Below are 18,134 nucleotides of genomic sequence, written 5' to 3' on the forward strand. Positions count from 1 at the left end.
CAAATTTAGCCAGTCAAACAAGTGAGAAAATTTTCCCTATTAGAAAGTTAGAAACTAATAAAAGATGAAAAATGCCTGTTTTCCCCTTTTAGCCGACTCATTGATTCATGTTGTGAATGCCACTAGTGATGACAACTTATAACATATAATATACACAGTCAGATAAGATTAGCCAAAAGCACTTCCACGCCTATCAGGCCCGAGTAATTATTTTCTGGAGGCAAAGCTGATATGAAATGCACATTCCATACCACCAGGCCCCTGGGGAGAGGCAGTGACTGATTGACTATAAGCATGAAAGAAAAGTTGGGAGGGTCTCTTGACTCTCATGCTCTTGGACTTCATGGGCTCATTTGTGAGTTCTTTCCCCTTGCTGACAGCCCTACCCAGTATAGTAAAAGAAACAAGGACTGAAGAGAAGTGGTGGCCTACCATAAAGAATCTTCTGACTCTCTACAGACTCGGATATTAGCCCCTTCTCTGTTTTTTAGTGTGCAAATAAAACCAATCCTATGTTTGAGTTTTAGTTCTCCTAAGGGTGTCTGATTCTAGTCTTGGAGGAATGCCATACATTGAAGGTCCCAGGTTCCACCAGGGTGGGGACAAATGATCGAGAGGTTTGTGAGAGCTCCCCAAATTGCACTTTGGCCTTTATTCCAGGAAGGAGTTTCTGTCATAAAGTGTTACACACTAAATTAGCCAAAGGTTGTGTAGCTGCAAGACTATCTATTATCTTCTTATTCCTAGAAACTATGATGCTCATAACACAGCCCAATAGTGTGTTGGCTTTTTTGGCTGCCACATTGCACTACAGACTCCTATTGATCTTTCAGTTCGCTAAAATCCTCAGCAATTTTTACGAACAACTGCTGTCTAATTATGCATGCCCCTCCCACCATGAGTAGGTCAGAGAATCATAGGACCTCGGTAGTAGAAGGGACCTCAAAACTTTTCTAATCCCACCAAGAATTATCTCAGCAATGTCTCTTACAAGTGGTCAGAAAGTGCCCATCTAAAGACTCTCAGTGATGGGGACAGTAGTGTCTCATGATGTAGTCATTTAACTTTTGGATAACTCTAGTTTTTAAGATTAGTCTCAGTGCCAGCCAAAATCCAAGTCTCTTCAACTTCTAACCATTTCTCCTACTTCTTCCCTTTGGAGACAAGCAGAATAAGGCTAATCCTTCTTCATATGACAGTCCTTCCTGTACCAGAAGACACCTTTCATCTTCTCGCCACACTATCCGGACAATCATCATCCTTACCTTATCTCCTTCTCTCACCTTAACCTTGGACTCAACCTCCGGGTCTCCAGGGTGACAGATGAGCTTTCATTTTATTTTACAGGAAATCAGGCTTCCATGCTACTTCCCAGACATCTCCATACCATGCTGCTACAATCTGTCCATCTCCTCCTTCTCCTCACCCAGCAAACTTGGACTCTGTCCCTGGCTCTGATAGTTGAACTTTTGGCTTTTCTTGATGGGAACCAGCCCTCCATGTGACTTCCCTCCCATCTCCACATCATGGCTTTATGGCATTATGGACATGTGTACCCTTCTCCTTTATATGGTGTTCCCTGCCATTAAAATGTAAACTCCTTGAGGGTAGAGACTATCTTGCTTACTTTCTATTCCTATATCTTAGCATAGTACCTGGCACATAGTAAACACTATCTATCTATCCATATATCTATATGTCTATCTATGTCTGTCTATCTATGTCTATCTATCCATCTATGTCTATCTATCTATCCATCTATCCACCTATCTATCTGTGTCTGTATCATAGATATATCTATGCATCCATCTATCCTATGTCTATCTATTTCTATCTATATCTACCTATCCATCTATCTATGTCTGTCTATCTATCTATCTAATTTACCCATCTATCTACGTTTACCTATATCTGTCTGTCTATCTCTGTCTATGTATCTATGTCTATGTATCTATCTATCCTTCTATCTATCTAGGTCTGTCTATCTATCTATCTATCTATCTATCTATCTATCTATCTGTGTCTGTATCATAGATATAGATATATGTAAGCATCCATCTGTCCTATCTATGTCTATCTATTTCTATCTATCTCTGCCTATCTTTGTCTATTTATCTATCTATCTATCTATCTAACTATCCTCCTTTCCTTGCCCCCAAGGCATTTCACACTCCCCTACTACCATGGAGATGAAGTCGGAAGCGTAGAAATCAGATCAGAATTATGGAACAGAAAAGAACAGAAGAAATATAACAATGCCCAAGGTTAGATTCTCCTTCTACTTCCATAATACATAATAGCTTTCATAAGTAAAAGAGGGAAGGGTTTGGAAACATTCTGTTACCGTAGGCTATCCTGCCTCTGTCATATACTGGCTAAGTATCTCAGAGCAAGTCACTTAACCTGTTTGTGATCTAGGCAATTGTCCAAGACAATAAGTTGCAAAAGATGCATCAATGTGCAAGGGTAGAAGGAGTTTCCTCACATGGATGTTCTCAATACCAATAAAATGACAAATCCTTTATGAGTCTGTATCCCACGTAAGCTTCATATAATATTCTGCATTAATGAGCTTCGCTGGGTTATAAAAAGATGCAGTTCTTGGGGCAGCCAGGTGGCACAGTGGATAGAGCACCAGCCCTGGAGTCAGGAGGACCTGAGTTCAAAACTGGCTTCAGAGACTTATTAGCTGTGTGACTGTAGGCAAGTCAAACCTATTGCCTCAAAATAAAAAAGATCCAGTTCTTCAGAGTAGACTAGTGGAAAGAAGATGGGGAAAGGAGACTAGTAGTTTCTACTCTTAATGCTACCACCAACTCACTATGTGACCTTGGATAAGTAATTTCCCATCTCTGAGTTTTTGTTAATTTTCTCATTTGTATAATAAGGATGTTGGACTAAATGATCTGTAAGATCCTTTCCAGCTCTAGCACTCTATGATTTTCACAACTTTTCAAAGTTGCTCCTATTAGTTTTCATATATACATATATGTACACATATATATATCACATACATACACATATACATATATACATACACACATATATGTGTATATACATACATACATATACATATATATTCTGGCAATTCCTATGGTTCATTTGTCAACAATCCTGCTATATATTTTAATTTTTATATAACCAAATCATGAAATTTTTAAATAAGCTCACAAGATCTTGAATTATTCCCTAGATTTCTAATTTCTATTTTTTAAAAAAAAATGTTCCATTATAATAACCTTCTTTAACACTGATTCATATTGCCTCAATAAAATTATTGGTTTTCATTAAGTTACACTTATTATTAAATAAGTCCTAAGATTATAAATCCTCACCCACACTGAAACAATTTAAGAGGATATTTTGTTTTATTTTCTATTATGTTGGCTCGCATGCTAATTAATTTCCTGAAAGAAGCCTCTAGCCCACAATCCTACCATACATCAGAAATGTATGCAAAGGATTAATTCTGTCTTTGAGTGGTCATTTGCTATATTAAGTAATCACTACATTTTAGTAACCTAAATTTACTTAAGTAAATTGTTTCATTTGATTAGCTAGATAAATGGCATTACTTGTAAGCATTGAAATGAGAAGTCCCTTGACCACAATATGATTTCTAAAGTATAACTCAGAAGCTAAAATGTTGTTTAATAATATTATCTTCCTGGCTATCTCCCCTCTTTGCTGCCTGTGCTCTGCTTATCACCCTCCTTCCTTCCACTCCAACCTTGGACTCCACCCCCTGGCTCTGACAAATGAGCTTTGCTTTTATCTTGCCTGGAAATAGGCTTCCCTGCATCTCTCCATCCATCTCCTCATCGTGCTCCCATGCATAGGTGTCTTGCCCCTCTTCTAGCTAGATTGCTGAGGCCAGGAACTTTCTTTGTTTGTATCTGGTGTTACTTTTATTTGTAAACTCAGTGCCTAAAACACTGCCTGCACATAGTAAGTGCTTAGTAAACATTCTACCTACATCTCTATCAATTTATCCGCTATTTATCATCCCTCAAATCAATTCCACATAGAGCATCTCTTATAAATCTGTTTGGGGGTAGGAGGAGAAAAATGATCCATCCAAGGTTTCTTTTGTGTATATGTACCTTTTCCCCCAAAATATGTAGTAAATCTAGGTTCATTAAGGTTGATGTGTAGGTTCAGAATAAGTATCTATCTCTGCATAAAGTTTAACAACTGAGACTTTCTCCAAGCACGCATGGCAATGCTAAGTTTAATCTTTCCCTGATTCTCAGCAATCAGAAATTTACAAATATTATGTTTGCATACATTGGCTACCTTTTCAATATAAATCTTACTTTGTTTTTACAACTTATTTCACCTATTGGAAAAAATCCTTAGTGAATTTATAGATCTAGAATGTAAGAGGATCAGAATGTAATAATGTATAGAAAACCAGCCTCCAAGTTAGGAAAAACTGGGCTCAAGTCCCTCCCACACAGTAATCACTATGTGAGGCCATAAAAGTAACTTAACCTCTTAATGCCCCAGGCAACTCTCTGAGACTATAAATTAACTAAGAATTTCAGATTAATATCAGTGGTGTGAGTTTTCACACAGGGAATTCCCTATATCCATAAAATAATAATCAATTAATTAACTAAAACTTACAGTCTTCACTGATTTATATTGCATTTTAATTTATTAAATTATTTCTAAAAGATATGCATATTAATTCTTTCATTTGAGTAAATGTTCTTATTGAAGGGAAGTCTTGCCTCTACATTGATCATATACATACATACACACACATATATATACATACTTAAAGATACATGCATATATGTATAATACATATGTGTATATGTTGAGATCCAGAATTATTAAGCTAAAATTCTCAAGAACAGAACAGTATCCCCATCATGTTAGCCAGTCACTTAAGCACTTTTGCCATGGTTCTACTCAAATTCGGACGTGTTAGAAATTGAACAGAGGGTCTAAGACCACCTATACATTTTCAAGCTGTTCCTCCACTTTCTCTGAGACTAGCCCAAACAAGCTTCCAAGACCCTGAGGCTGAAAAAACATCTCTCTGGAGGAATATAGGCCAAACCTAGATTAAAGGAGCAAACTATGAAGCTTGCTTCCACAGTTACCAGGGCAACTTCTTGGGTTACCAAGTAAGCCTTATCTATGAGTTTTTACTGGTAAGGAAGGATGTCAACTTTCAGTATAGCCTGGAACTATTCCTTGGGATCACAGATTTAGAACTAGAAGGCCCCATTTCCAACTCCCCCTTCCTCCTACACTTCATCCTCCTCTTCTATACCCATCTTTCCACCTCTATCCTCAAGTTATTTTTAGTACCAAAGTTATGAGGCAGGAGTGTCACCTTCCTATACTACCAGCGTGTGTGTGTGTCTGTATGTGTCTGTGTGTGAGTGTGTGTGCGTATGTGAATCTTAAGCCACTAGTCAGATCTAATCTGAAGGTTACAGAGAGTAGGGCTTCTAGACCTAGCCCAAAGGACTTCTTATAAGGGTTAGGAACAGTCAAAAACTTAGTCCTGCCTATATAATTTGTTAGTTGGATAAAAACATGAAGACTTTTAAAATTTACTTTGTTGTCTATTATAACCATTATCACTTACCTCGTAGTTATTAACTATCTGGGTCTATTAATTAACTGGGGGTCCATGGACTTCCAAGGCCAACGACCCTCAAAGAGTCTGTAAATAAATTTCAGGGGGTCTGTGAATTTGGATGGGAAATTTTTTTTACTTGTTTATTTTCACTGATCTCAAATTGAAATTTAGTATTTCCTTCAGTTACCTAAAAACATTCCGATACTTTGCTAAAATAATTGTTTCAACTAACTTTTTAGTTGAGTCTTTGGGATTTTCCAAATATATCATATCGTCTAGGACGGGGCGATGGGGAGGACGGGGAGGAGGAAAGAAAAAAAGAAAAAAAAGAAATTTACATGATAATTTTATTACATATTTAAAAGGAACAGCAAGTTGTAGATAATAGATTTGCAGTTTCACATGCAATCATCTTTTTTATTATACTATATTATGAAACTGCTTTTTTATTACATAAATTAAAAATAAAATCATTTTTTAAAAAAATGCATTTAAAAAACATTCTGAGAAGGGATTCATAGGCTCCACCAGATGGCCAAAGTGGTCTGTGACATAAAAAGGCTTAAGAATTCCTCATCTAGAGGAAGGCTTCTAACATGCTGGGTCAACCTCCTTTATAGAAGGAGTACATGGAGAAGAGTTACCCAGGGTGGTCAGGCATGGATGGGTTGTGATTTGTATCACTGGAGACAGTACTCACATTGAAATATCAAAGTATAGCATAAACTAAGTCCAATTATCTGTGCAGTATCGAGCACATTAGGGGCACTTAATATTTTGCCTTGTACTATAGTCATTTATATATGAATCTTATTTCCCCTCCTCTACATGATTATGAGGAATTGAGACAGAGCCTGAATCTATGATCTCATTGGTACAGAGAACCTCCAGGTGAGGAAACGCCCACTAGTAATGTGGGTTGGCACCATCAAATTTTACTGTGACAGGTCAAGTGACTTGTCCAAATCACACGGCCAGAGTGTATAAGAGGCATGACTTGATTCCAGGTCTTTGTGGCTTAAGACTGGCTCTCTACCCACCATACTCCTCTGCTTCCCATGATGAAAAGGGCTATAGTTTATTCACTTGTATATCTTCCACTCCACCTAGCATATGGTTGGCACTAAATATATTGCTTTAATAAATAATTGCTGACTTTATATGGTATTTTGCAGTTTAAAAAGTGTTTTATACATTCTTACTTTCGATCCTCTCAATGATCTTATAATGATATGGCAGATTTTATTATCCCTATTTTTACAGCAATGGAAACCGAGGCTCAAAGCAGGCTTTGTGACTTGTCCACTGTCACAAAGCTAGTGTCAAAGGTGGGATTAAACCCAGATCCCACAACTTCAAATCCGACTGTTTTCCCTCTCCCACGGTGCTTCTCTGAATGAATGAATCAATTCATTCATTAATGATAAATTAACACTGGTAACAAACCAGTGGACAAAATGAAATTTTCTTTTTAAAGCAGTGCTCTTTGAATTCAAAGCAAGATAATGAGTATTCTTATATAATTTTCTGGAAAGAACAAATTGCATGGATCTATTGCAAAGTCATAATTCTTTTCCCCTTATGCAGATTATATAGGATCCTTACTACCAAATTCCTTTTTCCTTATTCTCCCATCCCAATACATTAGTCCTATTATGAAATATTAAGTCAAGATGGCTCTCTTAAAGAACCTAGGAATATTTATTGGGATAAGTGGCATGGCAGTACTGATTCCTTTGCATTATCAGTCGCTAAATATTTATTACAAGGACTTTGTTTTTCTTTTGTTTTCAGTTGAGGGAGAAGTGGGAAGAAAAGAAAATAATTTTTTGTTTATTGAAAAAATTAAAATAAATTAAAAAACAATAACTGACATTCATATAATGTTACACATTAAATATAAGTTTACACATATTTACTCATTTGACTTTTTACAATATAGTGAGGTAAGGATTACAGATACTATATCCATTCTGCAGATAATGAAACTGGAACTCAGAGAAGTTAAGTGATGTGCCTACAGTCCTCCCAATAAGTATTAAAAGTAAGATGTGAGGCCAATTCTCTCCTGCCTACAAATATGTCCCTCTTTCCAGTATACCACATTGCCTCTCTCTGCTTAAGACCAACAAGATTGGTATATTTCAGCAGACACCATAAATCATTTCAATGAAAACTAAAATCTTGTATTAACATATAGGCTATATGTAAAAGACAGCAGATCTATGTGAATTCTGGGGCCAGAGGGGGAACTTTGGAAAGATAATATTGTCTATGGACATTAGGGCAACAATCAAAAGATTCTGAAAACTTCATTAAAATCAGCATCAAGGTTACAGATCAATGCAACACAGTGACAACAACCTACACTACAGTAGCAGAAGATGGTGTATGTTACCTTGGGCTTGAGAATGCACATGGCTTCTCTATCTCCATCTTGTGTATGTGTCAGGTACAGCACCTCCAAGTGCTTCAATTATTTCCCAGAAGAAGAAAAAAAGAGGCCGACTATCAGTGGTGGGTTTTTGTTCTTTGGAGCTCAGTGTAAAGGTATAACAAAGGATGGGTAGCAAATATTTCTTACTTTTTTCCCTTGCACTGTCTTGGAGAAATCATGAAATTCTTTTAATGACCCTAAATTTCTTCCTGAAACAAAAATCTATCTTTAATTTTTTTTTCTTTTTAAAAGAATTTTGTTGATATCTATTGTTTTCATGATTTCTTATTTTGGTGGAGAGTCATCTTTGAAATAGAATTGCTTTCCAAAAATTTTCCTAAGAGCAGCAAGTTAATGATGGTGATCTTTTATATCTTTTAAATTATATATCTTTGGTTGGATTTCCTGTGTAGAAATAGGATACATTGAGGAAGATCTTAATCCTTGTCCATATCCCAAAAGATGATTTTTTTTTCTCCAAAAGGAAGACATAGATGTTGAGGAAAATGTAAGAGATGCCAGAAGGAAATTCCTCAGCTTTTTTTTCCTCTGTAAAATGGGGATGATAATAGCATCTTCGCAGAGTTTTTGTGAAGAACAAATGAAATAACACATGTAGTTTGCAAACCTCAAAGCATTTCACAAATGCTAACTATTGCTATTATGAAATTATGCTGACCCTTTGTGATCGATGCTTAGTCAATCAGTCAAGAAGCAGTTATTAAGTGCGTACTACCTGCCAGGTAACTAGATGGCTTAGTGGATAGCACACTGGGCCTGGAGTCAGAAAGACCAGTTCAAATTAGGCTTTGCCTTATTCTACCAGAGAAGGAAATGGCTAACTACTCCAGTATCTTTTCCAAGAAAACCCCATGGAGAGCATTGGCATATCCGTGGGGTTGTGAAGAGTCTAATATGACTGAACAACAACCTGCCAGGCAATATGCTAAGCACTAGGGATATGAAAAGAAGCAAAAGACAGTCCCTGCCCTCAAGGAGTTCACAATCTAGTGGAGGAGACAACAAGCAAACAACCATGTACAAAGCTATTGACAGCATAAATAGGAAATAATTAGAAGCAGAAAGGCACAAGGATTAAGGCAGATTGAGAAAGCCTTCCCGCAAAGGATGGAATTTTAGTTGGGACTTAATGGAAGCAAGGAGGAAGAAATAGGAAAAGAAGATTCCAGGCATGGGGGACAGACAGAAAAGATGCCCAGAGCCTAGAAATGGAGTGCTTTGTTTGTAGAACATCAAAGAGGCCAAAGTCACTGTATAGAGGAATATGCAGTGGGGAAAAAGGTGTAAGAAGACTGGAAAGGTCTGAGGGAGCTAGGTTATGAAAGGCTTTGATTGCCAAACAGAGGACTGTGTATTTGATCCTGGAAATGATCGGGAGCTATTGGAATTTATCAAATGGCAGAAAGGGTGACATGATCGGACCTGCAATTTAGGAAAATCTCTATGGTGGCTAAACAGAGGACAGATTGGAATGGGGAGAGCCTTGAGGCAGGCAGACCCACCAGGAGAGTATTGTAATAATCCAGGCATGCAGCAGAATGGTGGCAATGTCAGAGGAGAGAAGGAGGTGTATTTGAGAGATGTTGCAAAGGTGAAATCAATAGATGTTGGGAACAGATTAGATATGGGGAGGGGGGAGGGAGGTGAGAGTTAGTGAGGAGTTAAGGATTACTCCTAGGTTTCCAGCCTGAAGGACTGGGAGAATGGTGTTGCCCTGTATAATAGGGAAGGGAAGACAGAAGATGGGAAAGAGTTTAAGGGGAAAGATAGTGAGTTCAGTTTTGGACATGTTAAGTTTAAGATGTCTACTGGACAGCCAGTTCAAGATGTCTGAAAGGCATTTGGAGATGTGAGATTGGAGGTCATTAAAGAGGTTAGGGGAGAATAGATAGATTTAAGAATCATTAGCATAGAGATGGTAACTGAGTCCATGGGAACTTAATGAATGCCCAAGTGGAGTACAGAGGGAGAAAAGAAGAGGGCCCAGGCCAAAACCCTGTTACATATAATACATAATATTTATACATAGTATATACTTATTATACATAATATATTATTTATACATAGTATATACTTATTTTACATAATATATTTATACATAACACTTCACTTAGTTTTCTGGATATTCACTAGCCATCCCTTTAATAACACATATTGCCAACCAGAACATTGTACACAGTAACAGTAACATTACACAACGATTGACTTTGATAGACTTAGCTCTTCCCAGCAATACAGTGATCCAAGACAATTCCAAATGACTCATGATGGACAATGCTGTCCACATCCAGAGGAAGAACTATGGACTCAATGCAGATTGAAGCATACGAAGTTCTCTCTCTTTTTTTCTTTCTCATGGTTTTTCCCTTTTGTTCTGATTCTTCTTTCACACCATGTCTAATATGGAAATGTGTTTCGTATGATCATACATGTATAGCCTACATCAGATCGCTTGCTGTCTTAGAGAGAGGAGTGGGGAGGGGAGAGTGGAGAGGGAGAAAACAATCTGGAACTCAAAATCTTATAAAAGTCAATGTTGAACACTATCTTTACATGCAATTGGAAAAAAATAAAACACTATGGTGGCGGGGTGGGGGGAGAAATTAAACTTCTGTTTGATTCCTGACAAAAAAAAATAACACATATCGCCAAGAATCAAAGTCAAGCACCTTTTCCTTTCTCTCTTTGCCCTTCCCCAACAATGTGGTACCTTTCCCATTCTCTGATCACTAAACGTGGAACAGCAATCACACCTATCAGTTATTTTAGTATCCTGGATTGTACTCATCTAGCTAAACTCATCAAGGACAGCTTAGTGTTCTCATATTGTCTCCCTACTTATCTTGAGTTTCAGTTCTCAGTTAATCATTTTCGTTCTATATTTTTTCCGAAGATAATTCTCCTCAACTGAGAAAGCCAAAGCCAAATAATTCAAGAGTTCTGCCTTCTATCTGGTATCATCCCATCTGCTCCAAGCAATATTGCTGTCCTCTTTTTCAGTTCTTTTCTTTTCCTTAACTATAGTTCAAAAAACCCTTTTTCTTGTCTTTAGCTTTATTGCCAGCCTCAGATCACTCTCAGTTTAGCATGCCCGACTGTTATTAAAACATCCTGTCACACTTTTGCATTCACCCTCTGTTCACCCCTCCTTTCATCTTTTGTACACATCTTTTTAAATTCTATTTTGGTTAATGAGTTTACTGTGCATTCCCATCATTCTTTCTCCCCATTAGGTTTCAGCCTTCTTACTCAGAGATCCAGCTATTACTCCCAAGATCCACATTCATAGTTAATATAGCCATAAAAGAAACATAAGAGACATAACAAATAGCATCATTCTTGCACTCTGCTACTAATGGGTCATGGTACCACACTGTTTAATTAATTTTTCTTTTACTTTAGTCTCCTCCCCATATGCATATGACCCTTGTGTCAAAGGCTCCCTCCTCATATAAGTGGACTGAGTACACTTTGGGATGAGTAGGACTCTTCTGTTGTTCATTGTGAACATCCAGGTAACTTGAACGTCATTATCTTGCACTTCCCTGAAAATGGCTACAGCTTTTTTTACAAGCACAAAAGCTCACAATATCCAAAGCATGAAGAATTTTGTCTATAAATGAAAAGAAAAGGAGTATTGAGAGCTGAGCCCTTAGGAAGTCACTCTATCCAGCAGTGAGCAATCCTTTGCTAGAAACTTATATAATCTCTATGACTTTCAATATTGCCTTATGTGGGATTTCCTTTTAGGGAAGTTGTAATTGGTTTCACAAAACAGAAGATCCTCTCCACAGCTACTGTGCCATGACATATATCTTATAGCCCTCCTCCAGTTCTTGCTCCCCATTAGGGCTCCACTATGCCGTTCACCTACTTTAACTCATGTGATCCTATTGGATATTTTTGTTCCTTTCACCTCTGTGGATGTCCTCCACAGACTCTCTTAGCATCCTATTGTCCAGATCTACTTCACTGCTCCCTGTAGTAAAATACCTCCATGGTACTCTTCCACATCACCTTGCTTAGATTTCCTCTCCCTTCTCTATAGTCCAACAATCCTCCTATAATTGCTAACCTTTAGCCACCTGCTCTGCTTGCCATTCTTCATCGTTTGGCTCTCCTCTAAAACACCAGGCTCATTCCTACCTACTGATCAATCTACTCATTCTTCACGGCTGCTCCACTTTTCTCCAACTGAAGACAACAATTCACCCTCTTCCCCCAAAGAGCAGCTCACTAACCTGGCCCAAATTGAGCAAATTCCTAAGAGAGTTTTACAGATAAAAATAAATCTCTATTAGTCTTATGCCTATTTTTTCCCCTACGTGGTCCCTGAAGCCTCAAAAGGCTCACATAATTTACAAAGATGATGCAGGAAGATATGTGAACTCTTTCTTGTACTATTCAAATGAGCCACTATCTTGAATCCTCCATAGAGGATTATGGTAAATCAGTTCTAGTCCTTTCTTTTTCTCCCACCTGGGAGAAACTTCCCTCTGAGCAATATACTTTCCCTTGTGTCAGCGACCCCCACCAAGACTTTGAATTCAGGAAACATCCTTATGTTTCCGATTCTCCTTCTATACTCTTGACTTTTCACCTTGGGCAGCTGGGCCAGAGCTTCTTCAGAAAAATCTCCAAAGGGGAAGTGGGAGGGAGTTTTGTAGTACCTGATTCATATCCAATAGGAATGATGCAATTAACGGTTTCTCAAAGTACCAGAAGAAAAGCAATTGCTGAGGAAGCATTCTGCAAAGTTGAAATGTTAAATAACAATGACAGTATAATTTACCTTTTCCTCAAATTTATTATTTGCTACTGATTCATCATGTGAAGTCTTTCTTTTTCACTGACCATATATCTCCCTATTACTGCTCTCTTTAAACCTTTACCTCCCATGTGATTTTCTAGAACTAAAACCTGAAGTTTTAAAAGCCCTCTTATAAAGAGAACTTCCTTTGATTTATTTCACTTTGTTAATCACTTGGAGTTTCTATTTGTTATTTGGAGATTATTAAAAGTCTAGAATTCATGTAAGAAAAAAATAATTGGTTAAAGAATGCATATTGCCCAGATTATGAAACGCAATTGAAAGTCATCTCATTAACCAGGTTATATAGTTGAAATACAAACAAATAAATAGTCTATTCCTTTTTAGAAGTCTTTTAAATCTATTGGGAATAATGAAATGATTTGATGCTAGTGTGAGTCAATATTCTGGGGACATAAAATCCTCACTTATATGAGGTAAATAAACTCTTCCAGGGGACTAAGCACAGTTGCTTATAAATGTTGATCAATTAATTAAAGGATGGATGGACAACAGGGCAATACTTCAACCTTCTTAACTATCCCTTATTTTTAGTACATGTTAAATCTCATCTCCTTTTCTGTTCATCTATGTCTTTGATCATGTTTTTATATCACTTTTCATATTCAAAGTATCATTAGTAATATACTGCAGCCACATTACACCCATCATGCATCTTTCTATTTCCTTCTGGGTCACCTGAAAGTTTGATTCTTCTGAGATCATGGTGTTCCAGTATTCACAGAAATATAACAATGTCAGGACATAGTGATGTTTAAAATAAAGGCAATACCGAATAGTGGGATAAAGTACTGGACTCAGAGTCAGGAGACTTGGGTTGGAATCCTACCTGAAATGCTCATTAGCTTTGTGATCATGGATAAGTCATGTAATCTTGTCCTGCCTTAGTGCCACCCCTATAAAATAGGAATAATAATACTTGGACTATTTACTTAAAGGTTACTGTGAGGAAAGAATTTTGCAAACTCTAAAGCACTACAAGTATGAGTTATTATTCAAAATATTCACTTAGAAAGCAAAGAGTAGCTAGAGAATTAGTAAAAGTGCTGCATAATTTCCAAATGCCCTCTAGACCACCCTCCTTTTCCTGTTCAATTATGAACCCAACTCTGTGCCTATCTGCAGTCATATCTGTGTACTGATGGCTGTAACGGCAAGCAAAGTGAGATTTTTGCTGGATTGAATGTGCATTGAGTTCTAGCCAATCAGATTGCATGAGTTTTCACCAATCAGAGACTGGTGGTAGTGAGTTTTAACCAATCAGATGCTAGCTAGAATTATATATGAGGAGAGCCCAAAGTGTGAGAGAGCAAACATGGAGAGGGAGCTGAAGAGAAGACATCGAGAGAGCTGCCGGCATTGAGAAGAAGACATTGAGAGCCAGCTTTGAGAGCGCTGCCAGCATTGAGAAGAGAAGAATGAAGAGAAGAGATGAAGAAGAAGAATGATCTGTGAGCATTGAGCTGGAGGAAACCTAAAAGAGCTGGCAAGAGACCTAAAAGAGCTGATAGGAAACCTAAAAGAGCTGGGAAGAGCCCTCCAAGAGTGCAGAGGAGCCTCTGAGAGCATGAAGGAGCCTCCAAGAGAACAGGGCAGCCTCCAAGAGCGCAGAAGAGCCTCTGAGAGCATGAAGGAGCCTCCAAGAGTGCAAAGGAGACCTCTAAGAGAAAAAGAAGCTGTTAAAGTGAACTGAGCTGTTGATACGAGGACTCTGGCCTTTGGGGGTGAATTTGAATGGTGTTGCTGGTAGTATGTGTTGTTGCCCTGTCAGGCTTCATTTTCACAGAGATAGAAGTTGCAGACAGGAGCCCCTGGAGCCTGCTGTCAGGCAGGAGCGGGAAGAGTTTGGAGTGGAGCAGTCTCTGTGAGCTGAGATCTGGAGCAGGAGTGGAGAGCTGCCTAAGTGTGAGTCCAGGCAAGAGTCGGGAGTGGTCAGTCCATAGAAGGGAGAGACATGGGACTTGAAAGTCGACCTCAGGTCAAGATGAAAAAAGGACTTTACTTGGATGCTTGGTAATGATTAAGGATGTGTTGTGCTAGGTAAGACCTTAGCCTGGGACCCCTTGCTGTGTAAATAAGTGATTTGGGGAACGCTACTGAATGCAATGATCTATGCGCCATATGATATACTGAAAGATATGAGATATATGAATGTTAAGTGATATACTTTGCTTAAGGACATTATGAATATTAGACGATATGTTTTGCTTAAGGATGTTATGCTTTACTTGAACAATGTTTAGTTTATTAATGAATAAATATAGAGTTCATTATACTATGCTATTAGACCCCTGAAATTATTCACAGCAGCAGTCCTCAGATGCGCTGCCGTGATTATCGATACAATGGCCTAAGATGATGAGATTATCACTCAATTGCATTTCATAATCTGAGTAATATGTATACTTTGTACAGTTGAGGGTTTTTTCAACAATCACTAGGCCAATCTCCTTTGGGGGATCATGATTGCTTTGAGGAAGTCCTGTAGTACTCAAGGGCTCAAGGCAATCAGCATCATGTCATACAAAGACAGAAGCATGTGAAGATAATCACATTCTCTAAGATAGGGGCGTTAAACTGAAATTCAATTCATTTCAATTCAATAAACATTTATTAAGCACCTACTTTGTACCCTGCACTATGCTAATCACTGGGGATACAAAAAGAAGCAAAAGACAGTACTTGCCCTCACGGAGCTTACAATCTAATAGGGCAGACAACATGCAAACAAATATATTCAAAGCATCTATATACAGAATAAATAGGAAATAATTAACAGAGGGAAGACAGTGGAATTAAGAGGGGTTGGGGAAGGCTTCCTATAGGGGGTGGAATTTTAGCTGGGACTTAAAGGAAGCCAGGGAGGTCAGTACTCAGAGTGGAGAAGGGAGAACATTCAAGGAATGAGGGACAGCCAGAGAGAGTTTCCAGAGCCAAGAGATGGAGTGAATTATTTGTGGAACAGCCAGGAGACCAGTATCACTGGATTGAAGGGTATGTTTTGGAGAGTAAGGTGTGAGAAGACTGATTGGAAAGATAGAAGGGGGCTAGGTTATGAAGGGCCTCGGATGCCAAACAAAGCATTTTGTATTTGCTCTCAGAGGCAATAGGACACTAGGAAGCCACTGGAGTTTGTTAAGTGGGGTTGACATGATCAGACTTGTATTTTAGGAAAATCATTTCAATGGCTGAATGGAGAATGGTTTGAAATCGGGAGAGGCTTTAGGCAGGCAGACCTACCAGCAGGCTATTGCAATAAACCAGGTGTGAGATGATGAAGGCCTGCACTAGAGGGTGTCCCAGTGTCAGAGGAAAGAAGGGGGTATATTCAAGAGATGTTGCAAAGGTGAAATCGATAGGCCTTGGCAACAAATTGGATATGATGGGGTGAGAGATAGTGAGGAATCCAGGATGACTATGGTTAGAGGGCATGATCTGGAAGAGGATCCAGCAAAGGAGACAGAGAAGGAGAGGTCAGGTAGGTAGGAGGAAAATCAGGAGAGAATGAGGTTCCTAAACCTAGAGAGAAGAAAGCATCATGGAAGAGAGAGTGATAAACAGTGTCAAAGGCTACAGAGAGGTCAAGGAGAATGAGGCCATTGGATTTCACAACTAATAGATCATTAGTAACTTTAGAAATAGCAGTTCTGAGGGAATGATAAGGTCAGAAGCCAGTAAGGGGTTAAGAGGAGGGTGATAGGAGAGAAAGTGGGAGTACCTGTTGTAGATAGTCTTTTTGAGCAATTCAACCACAAAGGGCAGAGGAGATGTAGGACAATAGTTAGTAGAGACGGAAAGATCAAGAGGGGTTTTTTTCAAGATTGAGGAGACCTGGGCACATTTGTAGGCAGTAGGAAATGAGTCAGTAGGAAAGGAGAGATTGAAAAATAAGTGATAGAGTGGGGATGACAGAAAACAATCTGTTGGAGGAAACAAAATGGAATGGGATCACTTGAACAAGTATTGGGGTTAGCTCTGGTAAGAATTAAGGCCACTTCATTATGTGAGATGGGGGAAGGAGGAGTTTAGCTATGAAGGGCAGAAAAGAAACAGAAATATAGAACAGGGACCACTAAACCATACATAAGGATCTATGCAGGCACATATTGACTTGGGGCTAAATGTAATTTTATCTATGTTTGATTGTATTTTTATTAATATTGTTAAATATTTCCCAATTGCATTTTAATCTGGTTTGGGTCCCACTCCAGATTGTATGTGGCCACTGCATGTTTAACATTTCTGTTCTAGGGATCCCTTTTCCTGCTTGAACTTTGTATCTTCTATGACAGCGGCAAACACCTTTTGGCGCATGTGTCTGTTTTGTGCTTAACTCGATATTGATAATTAGAGGATCATTAAAGAAAGTTATCTCTGGTTGCAACCGTCAAGGCATCTTCTATTATCTTAACACATGCATGGGAGAAAACTTAATCCTTCATTTTGCTCTACCAAGTCAAGATACGCTTTAAAAAATAGATAGGAAATACAGTGGGATCTTCTATTCTCTATACTTGTTGATCAATTTCATGACTGGCATAATATGGTCTTCTAAAGAAAATTGTGAAAACTTGCCTTCTAATGTTTTCATTGAGGACACTCTTAATATTTGCATTGACCATCATGAAGATTTATAGAAATGAGAAAATAGGCTAACCAGTTGGTAGCCACCAGTAACTTCTCAGTCACCTTTTTCTTTGCTTTGATAATGAAGTTATCCACAATCTTTTCCAATCTTTTGGAATCTTCCCCTCTTTGAGCCATTTTGAAAATAGATTCCCAAGTACCTGTGCATCCAGGACAAGTTAAATCTGAATGTATTTTGGTAAAGTTCAAGTACGCTTCCTGACTTCATTTTCTCAGGTAACATTTCTTCTTCCTCATATAGCACAGAATTTATTGAAAAGGAAGAATCAAGATGTGGTGTTTTCATTGTGATTAATGATGAAAATATATTTCTATAGAAATGCAAGGATTTGTTCCTTTTCACATCTAATTTGTCTTACCAGTTTTATCTGTAAATGCTGTTAGGATGACCTGGCTCAACTGGGTCCTAAGCCAAGCTTTGTGCATATCTGTTTTCCCCTTAGCTGCCTTCTGCATTGTTTGAAACAGTATTGCTTTATCTTCTGCCATCCTCCTCCACAATGTTTTTCCATTATGTTTGTACCATAAAACAGTTCTGTTCTTGCTTGTACATCTGCTTGGCAAGGAGGTTAAATGTTTTGTTGTGGCTTTTTGTG

Source organism: Trichosurus vulpecula, chromosome 9, assembly GCF_011100635.1.
Source record: "Trichosurus vulpecula isolate mTriVul1 chromosome 9, mTriVul1.pri, whole genome shotgun sequence".
Taxonomy (NCBI): Eukaryota; Metazoa; Chordata; class Mammalia; order Diprotodontia; family Phalangeridae; genus Trichosurus; species Trichosurus vulpecula.